We start from the raw sequence: 21697 nt of genomic DNA on the forward strand, positions 1-21697 counted from the left end.
CTCTCTCTCTCTCTCTCTCTCTCTCTCTCTCTCTCTCTCTCTTTCTCTCTTTCTGCAAACAAACAAAAAACCCAACTCCTCATGGAAGATATTACAGAGTGGACTCAGGGTAAAAGCCCCTCTTAAACTAAAGTATAACGGGCGTGGTTATGGGTGGGAATTGAGATTTTGGTAGTGATGAGGAACTACATAGAGGCTGATTTGGAATCCCAAGCTTTTGCTCATCCTTTGCCCGAAATAATCGCCACAACCCCTCCTTCATATCTCACCTTTGAAGGGATTATGCACAACTTTCAACATTATGTTGCTCAAATGATACTTCTCTATATGCATCTCTTAACCACTCAACTAAGGGCTCTTGGAGCGCATTCATTTTTAAATCTCCAACATTTAGCAGATTGCCTGGCATATAGCAGAAGTTCAAAAACTATTTTTTAAAAACAAAATAATGTATGACTGAACTTATTGCTTCCAACAACGTCGGTTATTCCATTCCCTGTGTACCTATAACATGCTATATCCTTTTATGGCATATGACTTTCCACCTTGTATTGTAGTTTATTTGTGTGAATGTCTGCTTTCCCACGGGAAGGAAAGCCTTTTGTGGACAGGAACCACATACACCAAGCATAGGGCTTTGTGTATAATAAGCATTCAATAAATATTTAATGCAATTGGGCAAAAAAGGTTTTTGAGAAACAAAAGTAATTATTATGATCTAATTAATATGTGAAACGAATGTATGTATGCTAACATAGATGCAGAACTATAAATAGGACTTTATTTCCAGTACTGTCATCCTAGAGCCAACAGAGACAGTGTGAGATGTAAGTGAGCTGACTGATTATATACATAGCGCCTCGAAGCCTGAGCAGTTCAATCAACTGGCTCTTCCTCTCTCTTTCCCTCAGGCCTCTCCTCCAACTGATGATAATTTTGACCTACACACTGTAAGGAAAACCAGCACCTGGAAAAATCAGAAGGTTACTTCAGTTCAAACAGAAAGTCAACTGTAGAATCAAGACTAGATCTGCCCTCTCAGTCGCCCTGACATTGATCTGCTGCCCAAGCCCTGGCATTGGGAGCATGGGGACAATTTCACACATTTACACACAAATGACGTACATCAAAGGCAAAGCTGCTTGTCAATTTCATCCCTTTCCTCACATTTGGAATGGGAGGGGCCTTCTCTATCTGAGATCTTAGGACCCCAATATTTATCTATTTTATATCCCATACTCTTCTGAATGGCTTGTAGGTATGTCACAGTCTCAGCCTTAGGTAGGGTGCAATTATCTTTCTGTTGTGGGAGGAACTTTGAGGTATAAGCTATTTAATATTCTGCGCACAATTTGTAGGTAGTCAGTTTAGTCACAAAGTCTGTTTAATGATGCTGAACATGAAAGTCTGGATTGTCTATTTCCAAGCTGTTATCCAGGCTGGCTAAATGATCCATATTACCTCTGGCCTGAACTCCAAGAGTAACTGGAGTTTGGGGTCCCACCTGTATAACTCTAGTCAGCTAGACCAGGGTTTCTTACAGCATTGTCAACATTTTGGGCCAGATAATTCTTTGTTATAGGGCTTATCCTGTGCATGATAGGATTTAATTTTTTTATTGATTGATTGATTTTGAGAGAGAGAACGAGAGAGATTTGTTGTTCCACTTATTTATGTATTCCTTGGCTGATTCTTGTATGTGCCCTGACCTGGGATTGAACCTGAAACTTTGGCATATCAAGATGACACTTCAACCAACTGAGATGCCTGACCAGGACTAATAGTACAATCTTAGCAGCATCCATGGCTTCTACACATTAGATGCCCACAGCATCACCCTCTCCCAACCAGTTGTAACAACCAAAAATGTCTCTAGATATTGCCACTGTCCTCTACGGAGCAAAATTACCCCCAGAGAACCTCTGACATAGACCCTTGCTCATTATCCTCCAAGCCAGGGACAGCTGTTTCTAAAACCCTCTTATCCCCAGCCTAAGTCATGTCTTCTTTCACTGAGCCTTAGCTTTGACTCTCCCTTATTTGTCTGGCACTTGCCGATCTCCTGGTTGTTTGAGCTCCTTGACCCCGTTTCCTGCTGACCTTGGGATAACCTCTTTATTTTCCTGTTTCTGCCCATGAACTTCTGGGCCAACAAAAATAATGCATACCACAATATTTACAATATTTATTTAATAAACTTCTATTACTATATATTCTGCTCTGGTGATATGCTAGAATATGCTAGAGATTTTAGGACTTATTGTTTAGAATTATGTTCAGTTGCAAGTGACAGTGTCTTGAACAAGATAGAAGTTTATCCCCCAGACAAGTCCAGAGTGAGGTAGGCCAGAACCAGAGTGGTGATTTTGCTCCATGAAGTTGCTCTGCCAGGCCTGGCCTCTCTTCTAAGATCACTTCATGGTCCAAGATAGCTGCTCACCTCGAGTCATCAGATCTACCAGCCAGCCAGTAGGAAGAAGGAAGGAATAGAGAGGAAAGCTAAACTAAGGAAATTTCCTGGAGGTTGCTAGGTAACACCTATGCTTACAGGTATTTTGTCTGAATTTAATTACTGGGCCACACTTATCTGTAAGGAAGGCTGAGGAAATGTGGCTTTTATTCTGAGTGGCCATTCGGCCCACTTAACAACTAGGGGTGTAGTACCATGAATATTGGAGGACAGCCGGAAGCCTCTGCTGCATGGAAGGTGTAAGGGCACTTGAAACACACACCTACCCTCAGGAGGCTTCAGTCCAGTGGCAGAACTGGTTGTACACACTACCTCTGGTTTAACTTGACTAAAATAGCATTTTAACTAAAGCTATGATTACAATACTGATATAATTATAAGGACCATAAACTAAATACTAACCCAATGCAGATAAGGACATCTGTTTATATTTGTGCAATTATGACTTCCTTAGATCTTGAAATTTTATTTTACAACAAATTTGAATTTAATTTTTTGGAAAAGTTTACATTTTAGGATATGAATACAGGAAACTCAATTACCAGCATATAAAATGTTGGAAATAATAATTATAGTCACTTGGTAGGTTCCTTTTTTGTCATCTAGTAGTGGGTATCAAATTAGCCACCGCTTTATTTTTAGCTATGTGATGTGTCACTCAGTCCACATTCCCTGGAGGGTTGCATTGGCTGAAATCTGAAAAAGATCTGCAGTGTCAATAGGGTTGCCAAGTTTTCATCAAAGATTATCTCCAACTGGTAATTTGCTTTTTGGTGCAAATTGGCATGCCATCTTCCAGTGCCAAAACTCACGATGATCAAAGAGAGTTGGAACTGAGGCAGCTCTTACTCTCCCATTTTCTACATTTTACATAGCTCTTTGCTCTAAAGAACTCTGTTCCAAAACAGTGTTGTTCTGATGGCCTCCATGGAGTGTTGGCCCAGTCTCAAGGCTCTGCCATAGATTACAGATTAAACTTGAGGGAGAAGAGTTTAGTTCTGAACTTCTGAGTAGGAAGCAGACAGCCTAAATACAGATCAACAAATTTGGAGCCCTGGCCAGTTTGGCTCAGTGGATAGAGTTGGCCTGCAGACTGAAGAGTCCCAGGTTCGATTCTGGCCAAGGGCACATGCCCGGGTTGCGGGCTCGATCCCCAGTAGGGGGCGTGCAGGAGGCAGCCGATCAATGATTTCTATCTATCTCTCCCTCTTCCTTCCTCTCTGAAATCAATAAAGAAATATATTTTTAAAAAAAAAAAATTGGAAAAGAGTCAAGAGAAACTTGCCTCATTTTGCTACTTCCATAAAAACAAAGCTTAGTGTCCTCCGATTCTGACCCCAGTTTCTGGAATTGTTTGGGTAAATATAAACTCTTAGAAGTGGAGAAGAGAATGAGGTGCTCTTGAAGCCTGATTCCAGGATAAGACAGAGGAGGTGGCCATGCCCATGGGATGCAGCAGATAATGAGATCGCTTTTCATGTTTTTACTGATTTCAGAGAGAGGAAGGGGGAGAAAGAGATAGAAACATCAATGATGAGAATCATCAATCAGCTGCCTCCTGCACATCCCCTACTAGAGCATGTGCCCTGAGCAGGAACTGTATTGTGTGGCCTCTGTTATTCAAAGAAAACTTTGAAAAGCAGTTTTGAATTAAAGTCTTCTCCATTGTTTTTGGCATTCAAGTTGTTGCAGAACAGTAAATGCAAATGGACAGTACTATTATGACTGGCCACTAGGGGACATTAGAACTCTTGCAAACCTGCCAAATGACTAGTATTTATTTTTCTCTTTATTTTATTCTTTTCCCCATCACCATTTATCCTACCTATACCTCTTCCACCTCCACCCTCCACCCCCCACAATCACCACACGGTTGTCCATGTCCATGAGTTCTTTCTCTCTTTTCCTTTTTTATTAAATCCCTCCACAAGCCCCCTCCCCCCACATAACTCCCACCAGAGCTAAATGACTAGTATTTTAAAAGGAGTAAAGGACAAAGTTTCTCATTTGTGTTTCCATTTGTTAGCCCAAAAATAAACAGAAAATCATACAAATAAGTTTAAGTCTCACAAAGTTTTCACTTGCTTTTCTTTATTATCCATATCCTACAAATTTTCCATACTGTCCAACTTAACACTTCATTGCATACTGTTTTGTTTTCAAGTTGTTTCATGTATTTGTCTTGTGCCCAAAACTAAGATGCAAGCTCTTTGTCAATAGGGAACACTGCTTATATTGTACTTATTATTTTTTAAGATCGTACAGCACCTGGCACAGTTGTTAGGTACTTTATAAACACTTGCTAATCAGTTTGAGTGCATAAATACCTTAATTTACATAATAGATGTGTTCAGGAGGCCAACATAAACCAACTTTAAAATTCACTAGGGAGCTAGATATTTAAGGGAATTCAGTAGTAAAAGCCTTTTAAATTAAGTCAAGAAGCACTCTGTAATTTAGCCTAGTACCGTGGTCGGCAAACTGCGGCTCGCGAGCCACATGCGGCTCTCTGGCCCCTGGAGTGTGGCTCTTCCACAAAATACCACGGCCTGGGCGAGTCTATTTTGAAGAAGTGGCGTTAGAAGAAGTTTAAGTTTAAAAAATTTGGCTCTCAAAAGAAATTTCAGTCGTTGTACTGTTGATATGTGGCTCTGTTGACTAATGAGTTTGCCGACCACTGGTATGTAAATCTCTATTTTCACATGTGGTTTGGTTTACAGCAGAAAACACCTGGGTATCATTGGTTGAAAAATATCCATTTCTGTATCTTGTGCAAGGCTTTAAAAAGGCTTACTTAATATTCTGCCCTTTTTCGTGCTGCAGTGGATGGCCACAAACTGGGGACAAGGGTGATCAAGTGGTCAAATGCTGCCCAAGGAGGCAGGGACCCGCCCCCTCTCACTCACTAGCTGGGCAAACCACTTGCACTTTCCGGGGCCCAGGGTCCTCAGCCATAAAGCAATGAAGTGGAATGAGATGAGCTCTTTCAAAATCAACACTCCAGTTCTTAGGTAAGGGGGCGGGCGGACAGAAACGCCTTCACAGACTCTCTCACCAGACCGTGACCCTTACAGACCTGGGTTCTTTACCTTAGTTAGATGCCATTGACCCGGGAACAGCTTGCAATGATATAGTCATTGTCCACAAAGTATTTCAATTTCCTTGATTCTCCCTGGTCATCCTGGACTCTCCATAACTGTAAAGGGCGCAACATCCTTGTGTTTCTATTTCAAAAAGGATGTTAAGGGACTAGGAGGAGACTTGGCAGTGAACAGATCTTTTTACTACTCTCCAAAATTAACTAAGAGAAAACACTCAGGTGCAGTGTTTTTTTTCCTAATAAATAATCATAAACATTTAAAAAGTATAAGGTTATTCAGCTATTTCATTTTCTACCAAGGGACACTATGATCTATCATAGGTAAAGAGGTTTGGGGACCACTGGGGAGGGTGTTTATGAGCTGTAAATTGAGTGCACTGAGAGCAATTAAGCATTTAAATTAGAGCAATGTGTAAAGCTAACAGCTGGTAAGTGTTGTCAATTGCAAGCTATAGACCACCTGCTTGGCAGGATCTGCATATAAACCGAAGAAAACAGATGGAACAGTGGAGAGTAGACTGTGGATGTGGTAATTCGGAGCATAATTCAGGTTACACATTCAGCTGGAGTATCTTTAATGTGAGTCTAGAAGCACAGCATCTCCTCCAGGAATGCGTGGCTGGGCAGAGATTTGTTAGGCTGTTTAAAATGGGCTTAAATTACAGTTTAATTACTCTCACAGTTAATAGCTTGGGATTGTTTCAAGAGAATCTGACCTTGAAGACTGATGTCTATTTATCTTATAATCATTTGGTGCTAAAAAGAATGGTTGAAATAAAGACTTCTTCTATTTATACACATGATATTTATAACATTTATTAAAATAAGGTTTTTCACCAGGATCCCAGGACCCTCCCTTAAAACTTGCCAATGGGAAAAGGAGGGAGTTCTTAAGACATTGGTCTTCCAGCATTCTATCATTGAGCAACTTCTCGATGCTAAGTATATCTTTAAATCCTCTGTAACAAAGTACTGATCATTGTTGAAGGGGAAAAGGTCAGAGGATTTGGATTTATACTTGGTCTGACCTGTACTTATTCCTCCCCTTTTTCTATCAAAATCAATTCATCCTAGCCGAAGCCGGTGTGGCTCAGTGGATAGAGCGTCGGCCTGCGGACTGAAAGGTCCCGGGTTCGATTCCAGGTCAAGGGCATGTATCTTGGTTTCGGGCACGTCCCCAGTAGGAGGTGTGCAAGAGGCAGCTGATCAATGTTTCTCTCTCTCTATCTCTCTCCCTCTCTCTTCCTCTCTGTAAAAAATCAATAAAATATATATTTTAAAAATAAAAATAAATCAATTCATCCTAGACCTGTTGCTCTCTGGGTGTTCAAGGTAGCAGGTTTGGTAATTTCTGATAAATTAGGAGGCAAATCCCAGGAGGAAGCCCCACTTTTTTCTACTAATTTTAAAAGGGAAAGTTTTGAAAAGTTTGAAGAATTTTTTAGGGGTGCTATCACTTTTTTGTTCCCTTCTTAACCTTCTTACTTTTGTTTTAGACTAGACGAGATTCTGAGACACATGCTGAGTTCTTTATACATTCATAAGCTTATCCAATAAATATGTACTGAGTACTCACTATGTGCCAGGCAGAGTGCCAGAAGTTAATGATACAAAGGTGAATCAGACTGTTTCCGGCCCTCGAGGAACCCCCATGGCCAAGCAGGAGAGACAGAAACATAGCAAGAATCACAACATGAAAATCATAGCCTCAAGATTTTGAACATTTACTCAACGTCAGGCACTTTACTCCATGATTTCCATATGATACGTCATTTAACCCGACCACCAACCCCAATAGGGAGATGTGCGTCTCCCCATTTGCAGATGAGGAGACCAGAGGCTTAGAGAGTTATGTTGCCATTCTCTCGCTCTCTTCTGTACACTTAATTCCTCTACCTAAAATTTTCTATCTGCCTTCATCTAATTCCTGTTTGTCCTTCAAAAAGCCTTCCTTGACCTAGAAAAGGGACAGTGCCTTGCCTAGTGCTTCCTGTCCATCTCTAGCAGAGCATTGTCTCTAAATTTGCATTTAGTACATGTCTGAATCCTCAACTAGATTGCATTAGGACTGAATTTCTTTCAGAGTGAGCATGGCTATGCCATCTTTGTATTCCTAGAACATGGCTCAATGTATTTCATGTAATTCATTCTCAGTAAAAGCTATTTGACTGAATGAAGCACAACAGAGCCAGGATTTGACTCTACAATATATCTGCCTGGCTCCAAAGCCCTAGCCAGTTCATTCTGTTAATTTGCTTAGAAATGAATCCTATGCAAAATATGGGAGCACAGAGGAGAGAAAGTCACGGTAGGGTTCACAGAGAAGGTGATATTTAACCTGGATTTTGAAGAATGTGTAGTAATCTGTCAAGGTGTGAGAGGAGCAAAAGCATCTCAGCTGGGGAAACAGTTCACACAGTGGCATGAGAGAGCAAGGTGCATTTGATCTATGAAGAGTGGTAACTCCACATTGATACAGCATGGGTTGAGGGTGAATGATGGTAGATGGCAGGAAAGCGAGGGCACACCAGAATGAGAGAAACCTGATATGCCTTTCTAAGCAAAGAATTTAGTCACTGATAATTTTTAAATAGAGAAGGCCCCGCTTGATAGAGAGGAGTTGGAGTCCAAATACTTGGGTTGAAACCTAATTTTGTCACTTTGTGATCTTAGGGATTCCCATGTCCTCAGTTCCCTAATTGAAAACGTATAACACCTGACCAATCACCTCATAGTGTTGTGATGAGATTCAATTAAGGTATACACTGAGTGGCCAGATTATTATGATCTCTGAATGCATTATATATAAATATATATATTAGAGGCCCCGGTGCATGAATTCGTGCATGGGTGGGATCCAGCCAGCCTGGCCAGGGGGAGGGGACATGGACATGGCGGTTGGCCGGCCTGCCTGCTGGTCGAACTCTTGGTTGAGGGGACAATTTGCATATTAGCCTTTTATTATATAGAATATACACTGAGTGGCCAGATTATTATGCGTTCAGAGATCATAATAATCTGGCCACTCAGTGTATAACCTAAATTGTGAATGGTAAAATTAACCGTTACAGGCATACCTGGTTTTATCGTGCTTCACTTTATTGTGCTTCACAGATGTCATGTTTTTTACAAATTAAAGGCAAGACCCACCACCAGCAGAAAGATTTTGACTCACTTTATTACAATAATTGCTTTGTGGTGGTGGTCTGGGACCAAAAAGCACAATATCTCCAAGGAATGCCTGTATAAATGCTAATTATTACTAACAAGTGAATTAGTGTGTTAGGGCTATCATAACAAATAACACAGACCAGGTGGCTTAAAGGACAGAAAGGGATTTTCTCACAGTCTGGAGGCTGAAAGTCCCAGATCAAGGTGTTGGCAGGGTTGGTTTTCTTCTGAAGTCTCTCCTTGGCTTGCAGATGGCCATCTTTTCTCTGTGCATGTCTGGGTTCTAATCTCTTTTTATAAGGACACCAGTCACATTGGATTAGGGTCACCATAATGACCTCATTTTACCTTAATTACCTTCCCCCCACCCCCAATTACCTTTTTAAAGGCCCTATCTCCAAGTGCAGTCACATTTTGAGGTATTAAGGGTTAAAACTTTAACATGAATTTTGAAAGTGACACAATTCAGCCCATAACAGCATTTTTTTTTTTTATGTAACAATTCCACAATGGCTACTTAGGTAATGCCAAATGAAAAATGGAAAAACTACCTTATTTTCAAACCACGCCATTCAAACAAAAAATAAAGTCACAGACTCATTCCCACACCTTCTTTCCTATGAAATGAATCCTCTAGTCAGAGGCTATGCTGAGTGGGATTTCATATCCAGGGATCAAGCTTCCCATAACCCCTCCCCCAAAGACAGTACTGGCTGTGGCTCCGCAAGTAGGAAAGGCAATCCCATGCCTGGAATTAGTATCTATCCTTTCCAAGGATGTACCAGTGGCTCTTCCAGGATGGAAGGGGCCCTCAAACTGGTCTCTTTAAGGAATAGCTCCATATGAGGACCCCAGTTTTGTCTATGTTGCTGACCGTTGGATGTTTAGAGGCAGCAATAGCTAGACTGGCGCTGGGAAGTAGAATTCCATGCCTTGGGTCAATTCATAGCCTTCATTTCTGCCACAATAACCCGTCTGTTCATGTGCCCATCGTGCCTGTTCCAGGGGTGACAATAGCAAAGGCTGGCTAACATTAACTAGCTGAGAAATTTTGTCCACTTTGTTCAGCACTTCTGTGGTAGATGCTCTGGCAGGCATTAACACAATACAAAAATCTTCTTACTTGATGCCTACTCTCTATCCTGTCACAGGTCTATGTTCCTTGTCTCCAATCGTCCAATCCTTTTCTTCCATGCTCCTGACCAGGTAGATGGTCAGGCCAGTCTGTATATATTCTTACCTCAGACCATTCTTCTTTCACACCACCGCATGGCAGGCAGAGTGAATTACCTGACTGGTGAATTTTGAAATAGATGAGCATCCTCCTTCCTGTTTCTCTGCCTATGAGTGTGTGGGTCAGTCTGTCTAGTTCTGCTGCTAAAGTACATCCTCCGAACTAGCCTCTATCAGTAATTAAGGGGATATTTTGGCCTCCAACAGTCTGACTCCTACATATTCTCTTAATTAGTTCCAAGCTCCAGAAATGTTACTGATTTTGTGACTGAAACCCAGACAGAAAGTATGTAATCTGGGCCTTCAGCAAGCAAAAGGGCAGTGCTTCCTACTGCAAAGTTTCTCCAGAGAGGCGGGCACTTCCCTGGGCCCACGGAATGATAGAATATTTGATGTCATGGTGGACATAGGAGCTGAAGCGCCTGAAAGAACATTAGCCCCTTGCCCTGGCCAGGTGTCTCAGTTGGTTGGAGCATCATCCTATACAAAAAAGGTTGCAGATTTGATTCCCTGTCAGGGCACATACCCAGGTTGAGGATTTGATCCCCGGTCCTGGCACATATGGGAAGCAAGAGATAAATGTTTCACTTTCACATAGATGTCTCTCTCTCTCTCTCTCTCTCTCTCTCTCTCTCTCTCTCTCTCTCTCTCTCTCTCCCCTTTCCTCTCTTTTAACATATCCTTGGGTGAGGATTAAAAAAAAAAAAAAAAGAACATTATCCCCTGACAGAAAGTTCTGGGTGACACGGAGGTAGGTGCCGTCTGGTTGCTTCATCTCTCGGTCTTCTTTGGGGCTTATTTTCAGGAGCCCATGTGATGAGAGCCAAAACCAGGCTCCTGTAGCAACTCAGATTCTTTGAACTCATAGTTCATTTGGACCCTATCATGGAGAGAACTTTGGAAGTATCAGGGAGAAAATACTTTTTAAAAAATATATATTTTATTGATTTTCTTTTACAGAGAGGAAGGGAGAGGGATAGAGGGTTAGAAACATCAATGAGAGAGAAACATCGATCAGCTGCCTCCTGCACACTCCCCTACTGGGGATGTGCCCGCAACCAAGGTACACTCCCTTGACCGGAATCAAACCTGGGACCCTTCAGTCTGCAGGCTGACGCTCTATCTACTGAGCCAAACCAGCTAGGGTGAGAAAATACTTTTAAAATTCTCTTTGAAAACACATTTTTCTATATATGTGTTTTTGTTGGTTGTTGCGGAAAGATTCTTTCCATATACTAATTCTACACTAATATTAATTGCCTACTGCATTTGAGGTATGTACTATGTGTGTGAGTGTGTGTGTGTGTGTGTGTGTGTGTGTGTGTGTGTGTGCTGTGAAAGAAAAAATAAGCAGTTTTCACACTTCTTACAAGTATTCGGTTAGTGACTATCTACCAGTATAAGCAACTTTTTTCTTTTCAAAGCAATGTTGAAACACTTTTGCTCAAACCAGTGAATTATTAGGAAGGAAGAAGTTCCCATATAAGTGTGGGAACTAGAGCACCTTATTTTACCTCAAAAGAGAAATGTCTTGTGTTTTTGTTCTAAGTAAAGGGAACAGAACACATTTGATGTTCACTTACTTTTCGCAGTACCAACAGTTGCCCCACATCTGCCGTTCTGGTGGCCACACCTGTGGCATCACAAAACTGAAAACCGATACGTGGGCTCCTAGAAAGCAGAAGTAAGTGTCAGATTCAGTCAGAGAAGCAGTGGGAACATCGTAGGGTGAAGCCTGTGCTTAACCACAAGGTGCCAAATTTGACCAAGGGTTGCTGCAGACAAAGAGAAGCCACAGATGAGCAGCTGGGAGAGGAAGAGAGGCAGAAGGAGGAAAGAGATGGAGATAAGAGATGGGAAAGCAGATACAGATCAATTCAGTGTGATTGGCTGGACGGTGTGTTTTGGGGTTTGGGCTGCTTTGAGCCCAATGCCACTGTTATTCCCCTCACCTCCCTGACCTGCCCAACATTTGACACCTGTAACAGGCATTCGTTCATGGGAGGTTAAAAAACATGGCAGTGAAAAGCCTGGGCTTTGGAGTCAGGAAACCTGGTGTCAAGGCCCAGCATCATTATTAATCACTGTGTAATTATTAATTAACATAGCAATTAACTTAATAACTCCCTCTTTTGGTTTCTTTATCTGTAAAATGGAACTAAAAAGGGATTCTTTCTCAGAGAAAAGTGTGATGATGATTATATGAGATAATAGATTCTAGAGTTCTTAGCACAATGCCTGGCATATAGTGAGTCCCAATAAAAGTTAGCTCGTATTATTAACCTGGGTCAATAGAACTCTAACTGAGCTCTGGAAAGACCTACAGATGTGTGGACGTGTCTTTGTTTACTCCACACCTTCACCAAAGCCATTCCATTTTCATCTATTTTATATACAAATTTGTCTTCTGTGAAGATTTTATTTGAGTGAAATTTTGCTTTAAAAAAAAAACCTTCAAGCCCTGGCTGAATAGCTCAGTTGGTTAGAACATCATCCAAACACTCCAAGGTTGTGGTTTGGATCCCTGACATGGCACATACAACAGTGAACAAGTAAATGCATAAGTAAGTGGAACAACAAATCTCTCTCTCTCTTTCTTTCTCCATTCCTCTTTCTAAAAATCAATAAAAAAATATTTTTAAAGCCCTTCAAGATCATGATCTAAATCACTGATGTAAATCTTGTATTGGGCAAGTCAAAGGACCTGCTCAGGACACTTTACTAGAAAATTCCCTCCATACTAGCAGAGAATAGCCTTTGGGTACAAAGTCCCACCAGCTACGATGACACTTGTAATGCCATCTGCCTGTAACTTTAACATCGTACCCATGGGGGTTGAGGTTGGCCGTGGAGAAGTCAATGGGGGGGAAAGGAGACATATGTAATACTATATGTAATACTTAAAACAATAAAAATCTAAAAAATTTAAACACACACACACACACACACACACACACACACACACACACACACACACACATCTTACCCATAAGGAAACAATGGGAAATTTTTTGTCAGCTGCCCTGTTTGACTCAGGAAACATTACAACCATAGCATTTCCTCAATCTACCAAGTTCATTAAAAAATTGTTTCTCTTTGGCTTCATTGCTTCCAATGCAGCTTCCCAGATCACAGGTGATCAATGCTGGCAATGATCATTTATAGGTTCTTCGATTAGCAACAAAGACTTACTTCTTTCAGATAAAGGATCTTTTAGATAAAGCTTGGATTAATGTCGTCGCTGATAAAGTTAGTCCCTGGATACAGAGTTCAATACCTTGGGAAGGCATGTAAGTCAAACACAGGGGAAAGGAGAATAGGAGTAAGAGAAATTTTGATTTCTACAATTTTATGTCAGAAAATGTAATTGAGAGAGGAGTTTTAGAAATCTCTTTTTGGCATTAGTTATAGAGTTAAATGGTTTTCTTTAAGAAATAAAGCTAGGTGCATCACCATTTTAAAAGGTTAGGTTGGTGCATCTTTTCATGCACCGAGTGTTTTCTAATGTAGAAGGTCCCAGGTGGCTCTCGGGTTGCTCTATGCTAGAACAAAGCCATGAAAATTGGTCTGGGATTGTGTTTCCCATGCCTCCACCTCCTGTTCCCAAACTGTATATATCATCCATCTGCACAGGGATAAAACTTACACCTGCATCAGGCAATTTCTGCAAGAATACACTTTGTTTTGATAGAAGGGCTTGTGACACAAGAAGGCAACGAAAGTGATTTTTATAACCCTAGAAGGTCAGGGATCTGGAAAAATAAATAAATGCATTATACTTATTTGACAATGATAAACAGTTTTTTAAAAAGAGTAAAAATACATTTTTAACCATATATTATATAGAGAAGTTTATAAATCTTAATCTAGAAAATAAGTAAATAAAATCTTCACTTAGAGTATATTTGGTCAGAGAATAGGGATATTTTGATAATCAAACACCATATCTACACTATAAATATAATGTTCTGGGAGTTAAATCAAAGCACTGAAATATAATGCTATGAAAATAAAATTGAATGTAATGACACATTTAAAAATTTTAATTACTACATGAGGCTCAGGGTCATATATGAAACTATAATCATTATATTGTACTGGGTTAAAAAGAGAAATGTCAGTTAACTTTTTCTTAGTAATAGAATAATGGATAGTAGAATTTACTGCATTCAATAACATTTAGCAGCCCATCACCCCAGTTTAAACTGCTTTCCATTTTTTTAAAAAAAATTTTTTTTATTGATTTCAAAGAGGAAGAGAAGAGAGCAATAGAAACATCAATGATGAGAGAGAATCATTAATTGGCTGCCTCATTCAGGGGATCAAGTCCACAACCCGGGCTTGTGCCCTGACTGGGAATCGAACCATGATCTCCTGATTCATAGGTCAACGCTCAACCACTGAGCCACACCAGCCGGGCCAAACTGCTTTTCTTTAAAACTAGGTTATTTCATCTTATTCTATATTCAGTAAGTATTTTTGATCTATTACTGTAATAGTTATAAAATAGCAGAAGTGTTCCATGCTTTAGCTACGTGAACCCTGATGAAAGTATTTTTTCTGGCTAAATAGGAAGTAGTATAAATAACTTACTATTTGAATATTTCCCTTAGGCAATCTGTATAGATGACCTTCATTTATTAAGGCAATTAAATTAGCTGTGGATAAAAAGCTATTTAAAATTTATCGTTGAGCATCTGCAGTTGTAATTTACAAACTACCTTTCAACTCATTTATTCTGAGAGAGGATTGGGAGGCTGATGACTTTTATCCCAGACCTCTTGTTATTTATTCGATGCAAATACAGACCAGATGCATGCCCCAATGAACCATGATGCATGCCCTAGATGTGTGCCCCAACAAACCACAACCATGCACTCCCTAAAATCTAACTACTCAACCCCTTCCCCATTCCCTCAGTCAACCATAGTTCCTCTTGCGGGTAGAAACCTTTTGAACAGGACAATCTGTTCCACACTTAGATTCGTGTCTAGAAATCCAGGTGATTATGGAATGTATTTTCACTGAACTTTTCTTTAAACTGAATCTGGAATTGTTGAGCAAAATGCAATTCACTTTGCTAGCTTTTTAAAGTCAGGACAGTATAAGGGAAAGATGAAAACATTCAATTAAAGTCTGAGAGCCTGAAGAATAATACATTATTTGCTCAAAGTCACGCAGGTGGAGAAAAGATTGGAACTTGTGATTTCATGTCCTCAGATATATTGCTTATCCAAAGACATATTTAAAATCATTTAGAAATAAAATATTTCAATCAATATTGGCTTCATGGACATGCAATCTGTGCAATCAGAGTTGGTTTAATGCTCTGCTGTCTCCATCCTGAAATTCTTAAAAATTTTATCTTTGAAAGTGTATTTTGTAAGTGAAGTCTGATGGTATAGTGATGCCTGCACATGAACATCACTATTTTTTTTTCTTTTTAAAACTTTATTTCAATATAACTATGCCTACAGAGATATACTCATATTGGTTAATAGAATGCAATTTAAGTTTAACTTATTTTACATGATTTAGACCAAAAACTTGGTTCTGTCCTCCATATTTTTTACTACCAAATTTGCATTAACTCTCAAGATTTACCCCAGAAACACAGAATTCCAGTATAGATCCACAATGCCTGAGAGTTCAGTAAGATTCAAAGCAGTACAAGGTTGTGTCTAAAATAAGGTGACCAGATTTTAACATTGGTAAAGCGGGACACCATTGACGGGGGCGGGAGGGAGTTCTTTTTTTTTTTTAATATGTATTTTATTATTATTTTTAAAATATATTTTATTGATTTTGTACAGAGAGGAAGAGAGAGGGATAGAGAGTTAGAAACATCAGATGAGAGAGAAACATTGATCAGCTGCCTCTTGCACACTCCCTACTGGGGATGTGCCTACAACCAAGGTACATGCCCTTGACCGGAATCGAACCTGGGACCCTTGAGTCCACAGGCCGATGCTCTATCCATTGAGCCAAACTGATTTCGGCCTGGAGGGGGGGGTTCTTGATTAAAAATTTGGTCTATATTGTAATCGCTTTTGGTTTTTTTTAATAAAAGGAAATTCACTTCTTAGATCATCGTTGAATTTGCATCCTCTTTTCTTACTCATCATGTTAAAAATCTAAAAAAAATAATTTAAAATTATATTATAAATTATTATATACATACTAGAGGCCCAGTGCATGATTGAATCATGCATGTGTAGGGTCCCCTACATGCTTTCACTTTCGATCACGGGGGAGCGGGGTGCCTGTCCACTGGTACACCAGGCCTTTCAGAAGCCTCCAGCACGGCAAAGGCTTCTGAAAGGCCTGGTGCCTGAGCAGACAGGCACCCAGCCCCCCCGCTTTTGATGGTCCCCGGCAGGACGTGAGCTCGCTGCCCCAGAGGCCCCTTCTGTGCCACAGCACAGCCATGGCGCATACGCTGAGCTCGCGCCGCCGCTGGCGACGCAAGCTCAGCGTCCCGCCGGCCCAATCGGCCACCCCGGCCACCCCAAGTCCCGCCCCCCTCCCCCCCCCGCGCGCCTCCTGGCCAATCGTGGGCATAGCGAAGGTATGGTCAATTTGCATATTTGTCTATTATTAGATAGGATTGCTTAAAAACACAGTAAGTAGGTACATAATTACATATTTTATTGTTAGTTTATAAATTAAATTAATTTGATTGTTATAAAGTAACTATATTTTAAAAATTATTTTAATCCTATATTTCTTTCTAAATAATAACAATACTAACTTGTATTATTTTTCCTCTGAATTTGCCGAAACGTAAGTCATAAGTGTCACTTTCAAGGCCGGCGCTAGACTTTTTGCCGCCACTATAAAATATAAATAATATGAGTACTGTCTGCTAAATTCAAGAAAATTTATGTATTTATGAAATAAATAAATAAATTACTTACCTAAATTATCTGAATAGCTGATTTGTAATGACATCACTTGTTTAACTAGCTTACTAGCACGCAGTACGATGTGTATCGTCTGAGAGACAGTTACAAAATGTTTTCGTCGTTGCCAATGCCAAAAATGCCATTGTTCATTAAGTCCAAACAATGGTGGTCAAATTCTAACAACTGATCAACAATGCGAACTTTGATAAGCAGTTCTCGATAATCAGTTCTCAACAATTATTTGTTATTATTAAAGTTTAACATTATAAAATTAACAAAAATAATATAAAACTCATATCCTGGCTAAATAGCCACATGGCCACTGAAAACCGTGTATTCCCTTCCCGTTCTCCCGCCGTTCCCTAGCTTTTCATGCATTCTTTCCAAAAATTGGGACTTTTTAAAAACGCTGTGGGACGCGGGACAAATAGTTAAAAATTGGGACTGTCCCGCCAAAAGCGGGACGTCTGGTCACCTTAGTCCAAAACTAAGTGGATTCCTAACAGCCCTGAGAGACCATGTTTTCTATTCAAACCAGAACTTGCTTTGAAAGCAGAAAGCAAGCAATGGCATCCTAAGAAACACAAATGACTAAGAACCCTATCATAGCCTTTCTTACTAATACTAGAGGCCTGGTGCATGAAAATTCATGCACTGGAGGTGGGAGGTTCCTCAGCCCGTCCTGCCCCCTTTCACAGTCCAGGAGCCCTCAGGGGCGGGAGGCGACCCGGCGATCAGGGGAAGGTGACACCCCATCACACCTCTGCTGCTGCCACTGTCAGCAGTGCAAGCCTCAGCTGGCCCTGGTTACCTGAGCCTTGGGCGGCCCTGGGCAGCTGGGCAGCCGCCATCCGAGGCTTGCCTGCACCTCAGGCCGGCCCTGGGCGGCTGGGGGGCTGAGGGGACTCGGGGACTCTGGAGGCAGGCACGCGGAGCAGCTGGGCTCGCCTCGGGGTGGGCCTGGCCTTGCCGCGTGCCTGCCACCCCGGCAGGGCTAAGGGGACTGGGTGCCACCATCTTGTGGCTGTGGGCACCACCATCTTTGAGGGTGTGGCAGTCAATTAGCATATTCCCTCCTTATTGGCTGTGAGTGCTGCCATCTTTGCAATGGTGTGAGGGTCAATTGGCATATTCCCTCTTTATTAAATAGGATTAGCCAACCACTTATGCTGAGTATGATGACATAGAAGGAAAGGAAAAGATAGCAACCCATACTTCTATTCCTTTCAGCTCTTCCTTATTCATCAGTAAGCTGGAGGTAATGCTGGTAGAATGTGTGCATCTCAAGAAGTGATATAAAAACAGTTGAGTTACTTTTGTGCAGCTTTTCCACTGTTCTGCTAAGAATGAAATTCATGCCCTAGCTGGTTTGCTCAATGGTTAGAGTCTCAGGCTGTGAACTGAAGGGTCCCGGGTGTGATTCCGGTCAAGGGCACATGTACCTCAGTTGCAGGTTCAATACCCAGACCTGGTTGGGGCATGTGCAGGAGGCAACCCATCGATGTGTCTCTCTCACATTAATATTTCTCTTTGTCTCTCCCCCTTCCTTCCACTCTCTCTAAAAATCAATGGGAAAAAATATCCTCAGATGAGGATTAACAACAACAACAAAAGAATGAAATTCATGTGCATGTATGAACTACAGTACGGGGTGGACAAAAGTAGATTTCCAATTGTGAGTATGTAAAACATAGAGTTTATTCTTGTATTTTCATTTATTAATTATTGTATTATTTCTTTGTATACAATTGCAAACCTACTTTTGCCCACTCTTGTACATGAATTGTGTAATTTTGATATTCTGCATGAGTTAAATGCCCTTATATTTGCATTTAAAACTGACATGGAGCAATATAAAAATGAACATTAAAATTCATGCTTAAAATTTAAATTTAACTTTTTCTTTATTTAAAATGATATTAAATAGCCAATTAAAAATATCATTGCAGAAAGGAAAAAAACTTTATATTTTAGTACATACAATTCACCCATTAGAAGTGTACATTCAATGGTTTTCAGTGTAGTCACAGATAGGTGCAACCATTACCACAATCAATGTTAGAACATTTTCATCACCTCAAAAAGAAAAGCCTCCTCTCATCACTGCTGGTCCCTCTGCCCTGCCCAGCCCTAGGCAACCACTAATCTGCTTTTCATTGCTATAGACTTCCCTGTTATGGATGTTTCATATGAATGGAATCATATAAATGTGGTGGGGTTTTTTGTGACTGGCTTCTTTTACTTAGCATAGTGCTTTCAAGGTTCATTATAGCATGTATCAGTACTTCATTCCTTTTTATAGCTGAACTAGAGGCCCAGTGCATGAATTCGTGCATGGGTGGGGTCCAGCCACCCGGCCCCAATCAGGGCAGATCAGGGCCGGGCCTGTCGGGATGAGGAGATGGCAGGAGGTTGGCCGGTGGGCCCTGCCCCCGATTGGGGTGGCTGGAGCCGATTGGGGTATGGCAAGTCAGGGGGAGGGGCCGCTGGAGGTTGGCCGCCGGCCCCACCCCCAGATCAGGCCAGTTCACTGGCTGCAGTGGGCGTCATAGCGACCGGTCATTCTGGTCGTTACGGCATTCCGGTCGCTGGCTTTTTATATCTATACTAGAGGCCCGGTGCACGAAATTCGTGCACAGAGAGGGGTTGTCCCTCAGCCCAGCCTGTACCCTCTCCAATCTGGGACCCATCAAGGGATGTCCGACTGCCCGTTTAGGCCTGATCCCACTGGGAATCGGGCCTAAACGGGCAGTCGGACATCCCTCTCACAATCCAGGACTGCTGGCTCCCAACTGCTTGCCTGCCTGCCTTCCTGATTGCCCCTAACCGCTTCTGCCTGCCAGCCTGATCACCCCCTAACCACTCTGCTGCCAGCCTGTTTGCCCCCAACTTCCCTCCTCTGCCGGCCTGGTTACTCCTAACTTCCCTCTCCTGCAGGGTTGATCACCTCCAACTGTCCTCCCTTGCAGGCCTGGTCCTTCTCAACTGCCCTCTCTTGCAGGCCGGGTGCCTCCCAACTGCCCTCTCCTGCTGGCCATCTTATGGTGGCCATCCTGTGTCCACATGGGGGCAGGATCTTTGACCACATGGGGGCAGCTATATTGTGTGTTGCAGTGATGATCAATCTGCATATTACTCTTTTATTAGATAGGATAGAGGCCTGGTACAGGGGTGGGGGCCAGCTGGTTTGCCCTGAAGGGTGTCCTGGATCAGGGTGGGGTTCCCTTGGGACGTGGGGCGGCCTGAGTGAGGGGCCTGTGGTGGTTTGCAGGCCGGCCACACCCCCTGGCAACCCAAGTGGAGGCCCTGGTATCTGGAATTTATTTTTCTTCTACAATTGAAACTTTGTAGCCTGGAGCAGAGCCAAGTCTGGGGCTCCCTCCGAGGCTGGCAGCCATTTCTGTTGGGATTATAATTGAAACTTGTAGCCTTAAGCGGGTGAGCCCGGCCGGGGTGTGCGGAAAGCTTTGCTTCCCCTGTTGCCGGGAGCAACCCTGGCCTGCTCTCTCAAGCTCCATTCTGCCGCCATTTCTGTTTGAATTTGTTTACCTTCTATAATTGAAACTTTGTAGCTTGAGTGGAGGCTTAGGCCTGGCAAAGGCAGGCAGAAAGCTTGGCTTCCTCTGTTACCTAGGAAACCTTGCTCTCTGTGGCTATAGCCATCTTGGTTGGGTTAATTTGCATACTCACTCTGATTGGATGGTGGGCGTGGCTTGTGGGCGTGTCGGAGATATGGTCAATTTGCATATTTGTCTATTATTAGGTAGGACTAGTAGCCCTGCGCATGAATCCGTGCACCAGTAGCTCTCTGCAGTGCCTGGCTACTCTGCGCCCGCTGCCCAGAGACTCTCTGCGGCCCAGAGGCCCATCTGCAGCCAGGCACAGAATGCTTGCTTTGTCTCCGTGGTGACAAAGCAAGCATTCTGCTAGGCCGCTCACGCTGCCCACTCTCAGCAGCCGCAACCCTGGGACTGGGGGACTCCAGTGGGGCTGAGAGGACTGGGCACTGCCATCTTTATGACAGAGTGATGGTTAATTTGCATATTACCCTTTTGTTAGATAGGACAGTGGTCAGCAAATTGCAGCTCGCGAGCCACATGCGGCTCTTTGGCCCCTTGAGTGTGGCTCTTCCACAAAATACCACATGCGGGCGCACACGTACAGTGCGATTGAAACTTCACAGCCCAGGAGCAGAAGTTGGTTTTCGGCCTGCGTGAGTCTATTTTGAAGAAGTAGTTCTAACGCCGAGCCACACTCAAGGGGCCAAAGAGCCGCATGTGGCTTGCGAACATGGTTTGCTGACCACTGAGATAGGATATATAAAACCCTAATATGCAAATAGACTAAACGGCGGAACAACCAGTTGCTATGACATGCACTGACCACCAGGGGGCATGAGCGGAACATGGTGGGCGTCAGCAGCAGGTGGCAGAGTGCAGAACATGGTGGGCATCAGCCACGGCAGGATGGTGGAGTAGGTGAGTGGGGGCGCCAGACCAAGGTGGGGTGCCGGTCGCTGTCATCAGGGCGAGCCTCTGGTGGTTACTGAAAATTCTTTGCTGGTGCTTGCACCTGCTGCCAGCACTGGCCCTGCGCACACTTGCTGCCCACGCCAAAGCCGCTGCTCGCACCTGCTGCCCACACCCGGCACCAGCCCCGATCGCTCGGTGCCATCAGAGGATGCCAGCAGGGGCTGCCAGCCCCAATCACCCCTGAGGGCTTCTCCACCTCCCCCTGCTCCTGAGGGGCAATTGGAGCAGCAGCCACCACTCGCACCCGCTTACGGCACTGGCCCCACTTGCACCTGCTGCTGGCACC

The 21697-nt window shown here is 42.6% G+C and overlaps 1 pseudogene; it reads right to left on the bottom strand.

Moving 5' to 3' along the window:
• Positions 1-12795, bottom strand: part of LOC103298016 (60S ribosomal protein L4-like) — a 55596-nt pseudogene extending 42801 nt beyond the window's left edge.
• Between the last annotated feature and the right edge of the window lie 8902 nt (positions 12796-21697).

Source organism: Eptesicus fuscus, chromosome 9, assembly GCF_027574615.1.
Source record: "Eptesicus fuscus isolate TK198812 chromosome 9, DD_ASM_mEF_20220401, whole genome shotgun sequence".
NCBI classification, from domain to species: Eukaryota; Metazoa; Chordata; class Mammalia; order Chiroptera; family Vespertilionidae; genus Eptesicus; species Eptesicus fuscus.